Raw genomic sequence first — 15,028 nt, 5'->3', positions numbered from 1 at the left:
TTGATCTTTCTTTTATGCGGGGGCTTCGCCCCCGAGCCCCCTTTGTTTGTTCTTAAAGATCACAAGAAAACGCTAACCCAACTTATTTTAAATACTACGTTAATCTTTCTTTTATGCGGGGGGCTTCGCCCCCCGAGCCCCCGTTTTCCTTACTCTTAAGGGTAACAAGAAAACCCTAACCCAACTTATTATAAATACAACGTTTATCTTTCTTTTATGCGGGGGGCTTCGCCCCCCGAGCCCCCCTTTTCGTTACTCTTAAGGGTCACAAGAAAATCCTAAACCAACTTATTTTAAATACTACGTTAATCTTTCTTTTATGCGGGGGGCTTCGCCCCCCGAGCCCCCCTTTGTTTGCTCTTAAAGGTCACAAGAAAACGCTAACCCAACTTATCTTAAATACTACGTTGATCTTTCTTTCATGCGGGGGGCTTCGCCCCCCGAGCCCCCCTTTGTTTGCTCTTAAAGGTCACAAGAAAACGCTAACCCAACTTATTTTAAATACTACGTTGATCTTTCTTTTATGCGGGGGCTTCGCCCCCCGAGCCCCCCTTTGTTTGCTCTTAAAGGTCACAAGAAAACGCTAACCCAACTTATTTTAAATACTACGTTAATCTTTCTTTTATGGGGGGGCTTCGCCCCCCGAGCCCCCCTTTTCGTTACTCTTAAGGGTAACAAGAAAACCCTAACCCAACTTATTTTAAATACAACGTTTATCTTTCTTTTATGCGCCCCCCTTTGTTTGCTCTGAAAGGTCACGAGAAAACGCTAACCCAACTTATTTTAAATACTACGTTAATCTTTCTTTTATGGGGGGGGCCTCGCCCCCCGAGCCCCCCTTTGTTTGCTCTTAAGGGTCACAAGAAAACGCTAACCCAACTTATCTTAAATACTACGTTGATCTTTCTTTCATGCGGGGGCTTCGCCCCCCGAGCCCCCCTTTGTTTGCTCTTAAAGGTCACAAGAAAACGCTAACCCAACTTATTCTAAATACTTACTACGTTGATTTTTCTTTCATGCGGGGGCTTCGCCCCCCGAGCCCCCCTTTTCTTTACTCTTAAGGATCACAAGAAAACCTTAACCCAACTTATTTTAAATACAACGTTGATCTTTCTTTTATGCGGGGGGCTATGGCCCCCCTTTGTTTGCTCTGAAAGGTCACAAGAAAACGCTAACCCAACTTATTTTAAATACTACGTTGATCTTTCTTTCATGCTTCCCCCCTTGAGCGCCCCCCCCCCTTTTTTTCTGTTCTTATCTTCCAGCACCATCATCAGGCCTTGAAACCTAATCGTAGTCATAGTACATTACAAGACTTTTCTAAGAAGCCCAAAAACAGCTATGATACGATGTTCCATCATGTAGTTCCAGTTCATATCTTCCGGCTCCATCATCAGACCTTGAAACCTAATCGTAGTCAAAGTTCATTACAAGACTTTTCTAAGAAGCCCAAAAACAGCTATGATACGATGTTCCATCATGTAGTTCCAGTTCATATCTTCCGGCTCCATCATCAGACCTTGAAACCTAATCGTAGTCAAAGTTCATTACAAGACTTTTCTAAGAAGCCCAAAAACAGCTATGATACGATGTTCCATCATGTAGTTCCGGCTCATATCTTCCGGCTCCATCATCAGACCTTGAAACCTAATTGTAGTTAAAGTTCATTACAAGACTTTCCTAAGAAGCCCAAAAACAGCTATGATACGATGTTCCATCATGTAGTTCCAGTTCATATCTTCCGGCTCCATCATCAGATCAGCTCAACAGTACCATATTATTGTATTGTCATCGGAACTACATATAGCTGCCAATTTTCATTACGCTACGACTCCTGGAAGATGGTTAAATTAGCTTCCTTAGATTCCATTACATACATAGTTACATACACGACGACCTAATAAAAGCGTGTTAAAAAGTACCTACTTTTGTTTATTTTACGTATTTATTAAAACTTATTATTGTCTGAAAGATATTTTATTATCAGTGACGTCCATTCCTCCAATTTTGAGCGCCTTGTGTGATATTACAGCGCGGTCCGACTGATTTATTCATACGGAGACCGGCGCCCTGCTCACTCAGCAAGAATATGTTGCCACAGACACGACACAATTTGAATATCAGACTCCCACTTGCACCAACCACTTAAGACTATACAGAAGAGGTCAATTCTCCATACAAACGCTCTCGACTAATTCCTCCCTGGTTTTTGAAGATAGAACAATGATTTTTTCATTTTTTATCTGTGTCAGACTGTTTTGATTTTTTTGATATTGTTATTTTTAAAGACGCTAGAGCTCATCAAAAATTTCCAAAAACGGCCTTATTGATTATGGCGCAAAAAAGGTGTGGTATTCAAAATTGGTAACAATTAGCCAAAAAAACTAAACGGTTCGACACAGACAATTTTATTGTTATTTCAGATTCTTAAATTTTGTTACCATTGATTAAGTTTTCAAGGAGGAAACAGTCGAGAGCGGAACCTCGATTTTAAAGATTTTTTTGCAGTATCTTTTAACTGAGTTGTTCTTAATGGACATTTTTTTTTCGATAAATCTAGTTAATAACACTAGTATATTTAACTACAATTCCCAAATTGCAAGAGGCCTCCTAGCCGTTTTAGCATTTTCGCTCCTGTAGCGTCTTAACTCAGAGTTAGTGGGCTGTCGTCTGTCAAATTCCATATAAAATGCTGGGTTAACCCTCGGGTTAACGCATCGCATCGCCTGTCATCGACGTCGCCCGCCTAATGGTCCTCACACACTTGCTGTTATATAACACGATGTGACAGAGAGAGATGGAAGCTGTATCGTAATCGCCGTCGCGCGACCATCGTCCACGCAAACTGTGTCAAAAGGCCCTGAGTGCACGCTCATATTGGGCGTGCGGCGTGCATGTCAAACAATTGAAGCTCGTACAAGTGTCCTGAGTCGACGCTGCAGATTGGACGCACGCGCTGCACGCCCCGCCGAACTCTCCGCTCCGAGCGTCGAGATAAAAGTCAAAGTGTATCAAATAAATGGCAAGATTATAGTGACAACACTGACAACACTACAGCGCATTTACCAAGCGTTCTCGTGAAATGTCAAAAAAAAATTTAACAGGTTACCAATACCCAAGTCAATATCGAAAATATATAATTTAGGAATATTAACAGTATCAATGTCGTTTTAATAAATCACTGATTTACCAAGTACATAACACAATATTGTAGAAACTGTTGCCGTAGCCAAATGGCATTTCTGCGGCGCGAAACGTAAACGAAACGCCGCGAAAGGTAGTCTGGCTCGTCACGCCAATACGCAAGAGCGATAGAGATAGATATCTACGAGCGTTTCGTTTCGTGAGCGTTTGTGCCATTCGGCTACGTATCAATACAATTAGACAAAGACGTGTCATCTATCTCGCGGCGACATACTCCCGCGGCCATCATGTGCTAGGCCTACAGGTCGTTACAAACCAAGAGCTGGGGGCCGATTTTTGAGTCTCACTGTCACTAAAACACCGGTTGAAAACGGTGAATTGCCTATTATTTTCAGTGACAATTTTCTGAATTCGAACGCGTGAGACTCAAAAATCGGCCCGCTGAATACATGTCATATACACGTCATGTATAAACCGTTTAGTTGCATCAGCATTATTATATGCCCTGTTTCGCGTCTCCACATTTTTTAATCTTGTGACAGCAGACTTCGGACTGAGGTAGGGAAACTTGTATATTAAATCTGTGACGAATCCAGGCTTTCAGGGATCTCCTTCGGGTTATATCTCTGTCTTTATTTTAAATGTCTTAGGTATGTATTTTGTGTCGACTGCCCAATATATTTTGAGTTAGTTTTTCAGTTTATTATTTTTAAGTGTTATGGCTACATCGATAATTCGGCTAAACGTCAAGGTTTAGAAGCACGCGCTTTATCAAGACAGTTGGCCAGTGTGTCCTACATTTATTTAAATAAGTAGGTACCTAAAGTAACTTTCTATCGAAACATGCGTGAAACATTTTAAGGTACGTTTCTCTCAAATATTTAAATTTATGCCAATAATGTCGGTAGACAAAGAAACCGGGTCGGTCTGGCAAGTTTACCTGGACTGGTTTACCTGGACTGGACTGGTCGTCGGCGAGCAGTCACTTTTAGTTCTACCAGCGCCACGAACAGAGATAAGTACCTTAATCTGATTATATAATAATAATAATTGTCTGGATCAAGGGTCAGATGCAGAAGGCGGTGATCTTGGACACGGCGCGGATAGTCCGACGGTTCCTCTCTCTGCAGCCCTAACCACCGGCAGCTTGGGCCCTGCCCCGCTGCTGGCGGCACCCTAGGTTAGGTTTTTTATAATGTGTTTATATGTTTTATATTGTTTTGTAAGTGTTTTATTTTATTTTACTTTTATACTCATATTGTAAAAAACCTAATCTAAGAAAAGAGATAAATAAAGGAAATAATTGTCTGAATTAATTTATGAATTTATTCAATGAAAATTGTCTGAATTAATTTATGAAATGGATTAATGAAAATGTAATTAAAAAGTTAATTAATATTTTAGTGTTTCGTTATAAGCAACTCTACAACGCTGTTTATGTCTGATTATTTAATAATAATTACCCGTATTTAACTATGAAAATTAATTAATGAAAACTACCTGAATAAATTGATGAAACTGACTAATGAAATTGTAATTAAAGATAAGCATATTTTACTATTTCATTATACGTAACTTAATAGTAACCATGTTTATGATTTTACTCCCTTGTCGAGTATTTGATGTGTTTCCAACGAGTAAATATATAATTGGTGTCATTGCTTTATAACCAACGCAGTTTTATTATGTCCCATATTTGCCAATTGAATTACATATTTAAATTTATCCCAAAAAAAATTTAATTAGGATCGCATAAATGGCGAATTGCCCGAATTGTAATACAAATAAATGTTTACAATTATTTTATCATATTAGTCACTTCAGGTCATATGACATTTAGGTAAAGCTAATTTGTTCTTTGGAAGTTAGTTATTTCGTCATATTAATAGTCACTACAGATCATATGACATTTGAGTAAAGCTAATTTGTTCCTTGGAAGTTAGTTACCTTTCTTGAAGTAAAAACGTTGATTATTATTTTGGACAAAAAGGCTGCATATTATACCCCTTTAACATACTCGGTCGCATAATTGAATTGATATGATCTCTCATACAAACATAAAATAAAAACGTTTCATTATATAACCAAAATCCTAAATCGTGTCTTCTCAATTATTTCATACCTGAATTAATTCGCCAAAACACGTATTACCTTTTAAAACATCGTAAACTGTCTAAATAAGCCAAAAATAAAGCAAACCATCACTATATGCTCGTCTCGTGCGCACAGTTAGTCTCGCTAATGTGTGTTGCTAACATTTTTATAGCGTTCAACTGACATAAATATCCGAACAAGGCTTACCGCTGACGTATTATGGCGCGTTCTGACTTACTAGTACAGACAAGTATTTTAATAGACTACGCAAATCAATAAGCAACCTAAATATCGACTTAAACTTGTCTGCTTCAATTATGGATTTGGAACTGACATAAATTTGCTTAGAATTGATATTTGTCTTCTTGGTAGGACGTTACAACTAAATAAGGTGGTGTATGGTGTAATTCCGAAAGTCGCATAAAAATCACCATTAGGTATTTCATTCATATTAAGATGCCCCTTTCGAAATTACAAGATCATATCTGTCATTCGTAATTACCCTAATGCATTAATTTAACTCTAAAACGTATAGGTTCTAAACTGTCTAAACATGCCCAAAAACAAAAAGCCACCATCACACGTTCCAAGTTTTACTAATGTGTGTTGGCAACATTTTTATTGCGTTCAACTGCCATAAATATGCGAACGTTGCTGCCTTCGGCCCGCAGCGAGGGAAGCTTACCGCTGACGCTTATGGTGCCTTCTGCTGCTCTAAAACACAGATATTGTACAGGCTGATTTTTGTATTATAATGTGACTTTTGAGGTCATAATGAAAAATTTTACTATGAATGCTGAAATCGCAAAAAATAGGCTCTTTTTGAAAAAAATTAGCGGCATAACGTCATTCAGTCAAAATGTACGAAACAGCTATTCGTGATTTCAGCATTGGCCCCATAATAAAAGTTGTTCACAATGACCTCAAACGTCACTATGCAAAGTTTGGTTAGTACTTGCAGAAACATCCTGCATGATTTACGTGATGCCTTTATGATGCAGAAAAAGTAAAAAGTTGACGGCAGTATTGTCACTTTGGCTAGACCGCCTGGCCTTTGCGGTACGTGCGCCTTCTATTTAAGTTCTTGTCTATTATATATCTCACTCGCTTAGAACAAGGTTTCTAAACAAATGGTCTCAATGGGAATAGTTTTGGTTCGATGGTTTGCAAACAAAGTACCTAATCGGTTTAACCTTCTAAGACACGAAGCCAAATCTTACGATATATCGTTATCGTAGTTATCTCTATCGCTCTTCCGTATTGGCGCGACAGAGCGAGTGAGAGAGACAGATAGTCAAGCGCCAACGACTGTCATACATGTCATACCTTAAAATTATTCAATAAAAAATATATTTTCACGAATTGAGTACCTACCTTCTGTACCTCGATTCGAAGTCATTGTGAGTGTATTATTACCGGAATTTAAGATGGCCCGCACTTGGTCGCATCAAACTTTATTTCGTCTAAGAATAGTAAGTGATATTTAAAATCGATTATATTATCCCACTTTATAAACCAAAGATTTTTTTTAACTTATACATTCATTGCATAGTCAAATAGTTAATACCGAAAAAGGTAATTTGGTGCAGACTTTGGCACCCCTGGGAACAAGTGTAATACCTAGTTTCAAACGTCGAACTTCTAAATTTATGACGTTTATAAACCACAAGCGGGGCTATAAAATCTGTGCCTACTTAGCTTGGTCAGTGGCCTATTTCACAATAGTGACAATTGTCGCCCGAGAGTAACACTTCGCCTTTCACTGCCTGTTCAACAAGGAAGAATTAACGCTGACTACGCTGAGTAATGTAGCTGCGCTGAGTGAGTGAGTGAGTGAGTGAGGAATGAGAACTGTGGAGTATCAACCTCGCCCAGGAATTCAGCGGAAATGGAGATGGATCAGTCATACCCTTCGAAGAGGAGTCAGTATCGCGTTTGAGTGGCGGCCTCAAGGAGGAAAGAGGGCCCGCAAACGCCCCGTACAACCTGGAGGCGGGCACGAGCTGAGGGAATATGGACTGAGTGGAACGAGGCCAAGGCGGTGGCTCAAGATAGAAAGGCGTGGAAGGATCTTGTGGAGGCCCTATGCACCTATGGGGTGCCTTAGGACATACAACACGCTGAGTAATGTTACTTATCACTAGAATTAGGCACAGATTTGTCAGTGTCAAGTGTCAATGGCACCACAGTATAATAAAGTATAGGTAGACTGTGGTGGCACTGTGGTGAAGTAGCCCACTGACTGAACCTTAGCTTAGCAAACTGTAGCTTACTTCACACGTAATATCCAATTGACTATAAAAATTGTCTACTTTACTTTTAGCTACAGAATTTTACGAGAGCGTTCCTAACAGACATTCTAGTTTTCCTTTTAGCGTCCACTGGGAATGTTTGGGAACAGGAAACGATCCAATGGAGACTGCCAATTCTCCACGTGAAATGTTATTGAAACAATTTACGAAGTTTACTTTTATAACGATAGTTTCTGGACATTATTTTTAACGTTCGTACTTTCATGTAAAACGATAGTCCCCGAACCAAGGTTTCCATTTTTTTTATATTATAAATGAGCTTACTCTTGACCACAGACTAGCCAACGGCAAAGACGTGGCCTACGATGGAGTGAGCTCGCCCAGAAGATGCCTGTTCACCCTTGATTTGAAGGTTGCCGGGTTGTCTAATCGTCTCCCGGATGGAGAACATTATTCAACGCACCAACAAAGTGGCAGCTGACATCCACGAATTTATGGTCGGTAACCTCTATACGAGGTATCGCGCAGATGTTTGAGAAACATTTCAGATTTTCGACTAGCCCGTGGACTAGAACAGGACCCAGTCGCGTAGTAACTGGTTAGTTGAGGAGTATGCTCGATGGTAATATAAAACGGTTTATCAAATATCACAAGAGATGGCGTTGTACCGGTGGCGGTACTTTCTACATCGTGCTAACGGAGATTTTATTGGGTAATCATAACGTTCTTAATTGTTTGAAATATTATAATCCTTCACTTTTAAAGAGTGACCATTTTGAATGAATTTAAAATACAGCCGCGTCCAGATATATCAACACACTTAAAATGCGAAGAAAAACATAATGATATTAGTATAAAAGCGTACGTAGTTCTCATAATTCAAAAGAAAATGACTAAAGTGCGTGTATGCCTTTAATAATGCAAAAACATGTATGTTTACCTCGATGTTTTTAAGGGACGATGGAGCCTTTTTGTTTTAATTATTTCATCAGGATAACATTAGCTAAGCCAAAAGTAGGCGTCCCAAAATTAAAACATGGTTGGATTTGAAACAAAGTACCTATTTTTAATTTAAAAATGTTAAAAGTAAACATTCACTTATGTACGCGTATAACGGTATATTTATGTACGCGTTCCCGCAAAAAAAGTTTAAGTAATTATGACATTCAGATTTTGTTGTGAACAATAACTTTTTACGAGTACCTAAGCGGGATGAAACATTAAAATATCACTGCCATCACTGGTTTGAATGCGTTGGTAATCTTAAGGCCTGATTTAACGACGTGCGAACTCTTGCATGCGATTTTAGTTACATTGCGGGCTGTTGAGATTGCATAAAATTGCACTGCCGTCAAAAACCGCAATGTAATAAAACTCGTGTGCGAGTTCTTGTACCGTCTAAATGGGCCCTAAGGATGCGCGATAATTGTACAAGGGCTAGTTCTAAATTCGGGATAAACTACTAGTCTAAGTTTAACAGTTTAACTCTCGTGCCAGTCGTGCCATAATACACTCTAAACGCTCAAAATTTAACTTTTATAGCATCGCTGTTTCAGCTAGCGATCATCAATATTACCGTGAACGGTTAAACATCAACTTTGACGCCTTGTTAAACAAAAACTTCTAAAAATTTAAAATACCTGCTTTGCGCTGCATTTTCACTGCATTTTATATCAGTTTACAACATTACCATACTTATTTGATCTCAAGGGACAGTTCTAAACTCTTCGGCCTCCATTACCGGCGAAGTTAGGAAAAATTCGCAGAGTTCCGGGATAATTAAAAGAGTTTGACTGAACAGTTCCGGAGCAGAGGGCCTAGCCAAGGTTCCATCGTTTTGACCGTAGCGAGCGTAACGAGTCTCTATTACCAGTGTGCGTAGCCGAATCCACAAACGATTATATTTCTTTCGTAGCTATCTATCTTTATAGCTCTTGCGTATTGGCGCGACAGAGCCAGACTACATTTCTGCGGCGTTTCGGTGGCGTTTCGCGTCGCAGAAATGCCATTCGGCTACGGGGCCTAGGTAGGTGCCTAGCCAACGCCATAATCGCTTACGATTCGTAAACGTATCGTTGCTAGCTAAAGTCAGCCCACGATAAGTTTGCAACGATTCTGATAGCCCTTTCTCTCATAATTTCATCGAAGTTTGACGTTTAAAATATCAGTTGCACCGGTGAGGATGACAAAATTGCTGCAAACTTATTGTGGGTTCATTTATTTATAAACAACATAAAAATAATACAATAAACACTTAAATTAAAACTTACAATAAAACTTATAAATAAAATATTTGGCCCAGGTCTTGCTCGTTGGGTAAGGTGCCCAGAAGGCTGGCCGCATTGCCCCGCTGGATAGCAATGCTGATCCGCTGAGCAAGGTATTGACCAGCCCTCTGGTCACCAGAAGCGTCTATAAGGCGCTTAGATAGCTCCTTGTAGAGGCAACGCGCACTTGGCCCCCACGGCCCCATGGTTTCGACCCCAAACGCCGCAAATATGTAACTACTGCCGAGGGTGACATACTTGCGACGCTTGAGGTCTTCAGCCAATGATGCAGCCGCCCCAGCACCAACTTTGGTGCCTGGAACATGGGACGGCGCCAGGGTATCTACACAAGTAGCATCCCAGACAAGCGGCCGACCCATACTCCAAGGCACCAGCGTCATTCCGTCAGGCCTCTTGCCGTCAACCCTGGCCAGTCCATTGGGTTCGAGGACGGCCGGCACTTTTGCACTAACAAGGGCCCTCCGGATGACATCGTTGAGGCTGGCGTGGCGAGGAATTCTCCCAGCACTTCGGCTGCATGAAAGGCCGTGGTGGCCAAGATTATCCACCATAACTCCGCACTGACACCGATGGGGCACATTTGTTGATGCCCCTATTCTGAGGCAGGTAGCCAACCGGAATGTGGTATTGTCCAGCAATGTACCTATTGTGATGGATGGTAGTGTCTGCAGCCACAGACCCGACTCCCATTCCGCAGTAGCGAGGAGGCGAGCCCGATCTGTCGAATCAAGAGCCGTCTCTAGAAGGCGGTCCCTTGTTAGACGACAGAGAGGTTCGTCCCATTGCCTCTGCGAACATGGGTTGACAGGCGGGTCTGTGTTGGGGCATGTTAGCTGCCAAACATTCTTGGCCTCGGTACAGTGCGCAGCCTCCAGGACCCCAATGGAAGGGGCTAAAATTTTCCCGATGAGGATTTGAGCACCGTGTACCGAAGCCAAGAAAGCAGGCAGCGCCACACTAGAAATTTTTCGGATGCCCAAGCCGCCCAACCTGATGGGTAGGCTAGCCTGGGTCCATGTTCTTTCGCCAAAGGATATATTGAAGATGGTGGTGAGAGTTTCCAAAACTAAGTTATCCAAATTTGAGATCAAAGAAGGGTGTTTCCAGAGGTGTGAACCACGGAGGATGTATGTAAATTTTGGTACAAATAAACAGTGTTTTATGATGCAATATGCCGAATGTATGTTAATTTGAGCCAGACGATGTGTAGATGCTTTAAAATTTTCGATTTTTGTGTCTATGAAATTATTAAATGATTGGTCCATGATGGGGCAACCAAGGAGGTGAAGCGTTTCTTTGTTAATAGTTTTTATTCCAGGAGCTACTTGTTCGAACTGTTCAAATACTTGCTCTTTGTTTGGACAAGTCTCTGAAACAAAGAGTTCGCATTTCGAAAAGTTGAGGGATAAGCCAATGTTTTTTAAGTCAGTTTTTAATTTTTCTAAATCATCAAGAACTGAAATTGCTTCACCACCGAGGGTGCCGTCATCTAGGTACCATATGTTCAATTTAGAATTTAGATTTTTAATTATGGGATGAATGGCGAGACTGAATATTGCTGGACCGAGAGGGTCGCCTTGTTGACAACCTACGGAAGAAAACAAAGGGTCAGTTTGGTAGAACAATTTAGAGGGGGAACTGTAGCACTGCCAGAGAAAGTTATAAGTAGATGGAATTTTATCCTTTATTTGTGTCAACAAGGCGCCCCTGTCTACTGAATTAAAAGCATTGGAGACATCCACCTTCAGAATAACATCTCCTGCTTGGCGCTCTACATATGTCCGTACAGCGTGGACAGCAGCTTCGCAGCCGCTCTTGGAGCCGAAACCGAGCTGTATAGGCTGCAGTTCGGAGGCAAGGTCCTTAAGTATAGCGCGGCATGCTATCTTGGCTGCGAGTCGACGCAGAGTGGAGCCAACCGCAATGGGCCGAATGCCGCCGTCTTTTTAGTCAAGGCGCATAGGTTGGCGCCATAAAGGATGTCTGTAATCTCTGGAGGGACTTGACCAGCCAACATGATGTTTACAAGGGCCGTCAAGTCCTTCAAGAGATTTTCCTTTGTGTCACCGCAACCACAGTACAGGAGGTCTTTGAGATGCTGTGGAGACAAACCGTCAAGGCCTCCTGCAGAGCCATTGGGAAATGATAGTATGGCTCCGAGAACATCCTCGGCGGAGGCGGTCAGAGCGGGATGGTTGGCTTGAGGGGGATCTGGAAGATGAAGGTTCGGGTCTGAAGGTGGATGTTTAGCGGCGAGAGCTGCGAGGGTTTCCGAATTGGCCGGTGCCACTGCATCATCAGAAAACAAGAGGCGGGCGGCTCCTTTAATGTCACCATCAGAGATTTTAGTTTCAACTTTTTTGAATAAATTATTACTAAGACGTTTATAACTATCGCCAGCAGGGCAAAGTGAAACATCGCGGCAACAATTTTGTTTGATTATTTTTGTAAGCGATTTAGAATGTGTACTTTCATCAGGTTTGATGTGGAGCACTTTAAAGGTAAAAGTTAAAATATTTTCCCAACTGTGAATGGAATTGGTTGAAATAATTAATTTGATAGTCTCACTAAGAAATTTAGCTACCGACACACGCGCTCCACGCGGTACGCGTTTTAAAACAGGGCAAGTGTTTTTTAAATTAGTTAGGGTCTTCCAAAATGGTATATTTGAGTTAGGAGCCTGGGGATCCGGGATGGGTTCGACGTTGGGCTGAGATGACGTAGGTCTAGGTGTTGGTTGACTAGCTGATTTTCTATGTTTTTTAGTTATATGAATATTCAGACCTCTAGATCCTTTAAAAAACTTGGGCTCTGTACATTCGGGACAACGGATGATTTCTGAAGATGCAGTGGATGGAGCGGAGTTAGGAAGGATAGAAATAGGCATCAGCAAACTAGTCTTAAAAAGAAAAATAAACTATTTAAAATTAAAATACATAAAAAACTACACAATACTTATAACTAAAGGCTTAAAAGGACAAATAATGTATAAAAACAAAAAATAAAGATTCCCCGTCGCGGGCCCAGGCTAAGAGAACGGAGAATAGGGCCTGGGCCGCCCGCATAAAATGATAATTTTCTGGATCGTTTTCAAGATTGACGTTGTCACAAATTTTTAAACCAAATTGTGGGTTGATTATATTTATGCCTTTGATGGGATGAATTGGATGGGAATCAAAAGCAAGTAAGTGACGATCGACGATAGAAGCGAACACTCCGTAACGAGGAGCATTCTCATTGAGCACGCGCGATTCCGATGGTATCCCGACGCAGACTGCGGGACATGTCGAGCGACTTACGTGATTTTGCATGTTTAATATCTCAGTGTCTCACGGTAGTTTTATTAATAAAAGTTAATCGTGTCTATCGCCGATAGCTCATCGCGTACTTATCCTGCGCTCTCTGCGAAATTACATACATACATACATACAATCACAGAGAGGTAGGCAGGGATCACGGATTTCCATTTACTACGATCCTGACAACACACTTTCATAACGTTTCTCATACACGCTCGTCGGTTTCGAGTACTTCTGACCTGGCCCCGTAGCCGAATGGCATTTCTCCGACGCCAAACGAAAGCGATACGCCGCTGGCTCTGTCGCGCCAATACGCAAGCGCGATAGAGATAGATATCTACTAGCGCTTCGTTTCGTGAGCGTTTCGTGAGCGATTGTGCCATTCGGCTAGCCACCCGGCCTTTTTGCAATATTTCCCCGATTTGAACAAGAAACGTTCGCCTAGGTCTTCCACTTCCAACTGACCCTTCCACTCTTTTTTAACCGACTTCAAAAAAGGAGGAGGTTCTCAATTCGACTGAATGTTTTTTTTTATTTTTTTTTTGTATGTATGTTACTCGATATCTCCGAGAATCGTAGACCGATTTTCAAAATTTTTTTTTTGATCGAACGGGTATAACCCCGAGATGGTCCCATTGGCACCAAGTCGTGGTCTGATGATGGGATCTTGGAGAAATCGAGGGAACTCTTCAAATGTTATAGGCACATGTAATGTTTTTTGTGTATTTTTCAAAGGTGCACCAGTATTTGCGCCTGATGGTAATAATTTTATGTGGCTGAGCTGATGATGGAAGGTCAACTCCTCAATGGTTAGGAGTTAAAGGACAATTCTTTCACTACTGTACATATATTCGGACTGATACATATAATATCACTAGGAACCACTAAAAATCAACAAATAAATTAACTTTTTAACAAAAAATAAAACCGCCTTCAAAAAAAAAAAGCGTGTCACAAAACACGGAGAAACTAAAAAGCCAAAAATAATAAACCTTCGAATTCAGATTTCTTATCGGATTGCAATAATCTAAACATCCAAATTATAAACAAATCAATTATTTTTGGAGTCGGGACCAGCCTGCGTATGGTTGGGTAGGGCAAACAGGAAATAGCAAGGCGACAAACAGGTCTGGTACCGACTACAAAAATAATTGATTTGTTTATAATTTGGATGTTTAGATTATTGCAATCCGATAAGAAATCTGAATTCGAAGGTTTATTATTTTTGGCTTTTTAGTTTCTCCGTGTTTTGTAACACGCTTTTTTTCATAAATACTTTCTTCGTTACTCTGCGAAATTAGTGCAACAAAAATAAACTAACGCATCGTTCGCTAAGTTAGAACTAGAAACGATTGCTATTATGGCTAGGCAACTTGTAGACATATTTATCGTAAATGGATACACAATTTGCTCTCAGTCTCGTTTCAGACAGCTTTGCTATGTTGATTTAATGCATAATTGCATATGGTCATTTCTCAAAATTTTGCCACCCCCACCTGTCAGTACGTTTATGTTAGAACTTTTTTTTTAGTAAACAATATCTTCAGAAATAAATTATCAATACATATTAAAAGATAGTTTTTACATAGAGGCCTGATGATTTGAAATCGATTTATTTTATATTAATGAAATAAATAATAATTGTAACTAAGTTTTGTCCATCACCTTCCGTGTCCCAACGCGGAGTACTCATGTTTCGAGTTGTTAAAAGTACACAAATTATTAACTTTACTTACCATTATTGCTGAATTTTATTTGCATAATTATAATATATTGGATATAGGATAATATCCTTAACTTTTAAAACTAGACTATATGATAATAATATTACACTTATGTTCCAAATTATTTGGCTTTAAAGTTTGTCCACGACCGTTTTTAGGGTTCCGTAGCCAACTAGGAACCCTTATAGTTTCGCCATGTCTGTCTGTCCGTCCGTCCGTCCGTCCGT

This window comes from Leguminivora glycinivorella, chromosome 14 (genome assembly GCF_023078275.1).
Source record: "Leguminivora glycinivorella isolate SPB_JAAS2020 chromosome 14, LegGlyc_1.1, whole genome shotgun sequence".
NCBI lineage: Eukaryota > Metazoa > Arthropoda > Insecta > Lepidoptera > Tortricidae > Leguminivora > Leguminivora glycinivorella.
The sequence above is the reverse complement of the archived record's forward strand: the minus strand, read 5'-3'. Positions refer to the sequence as shown.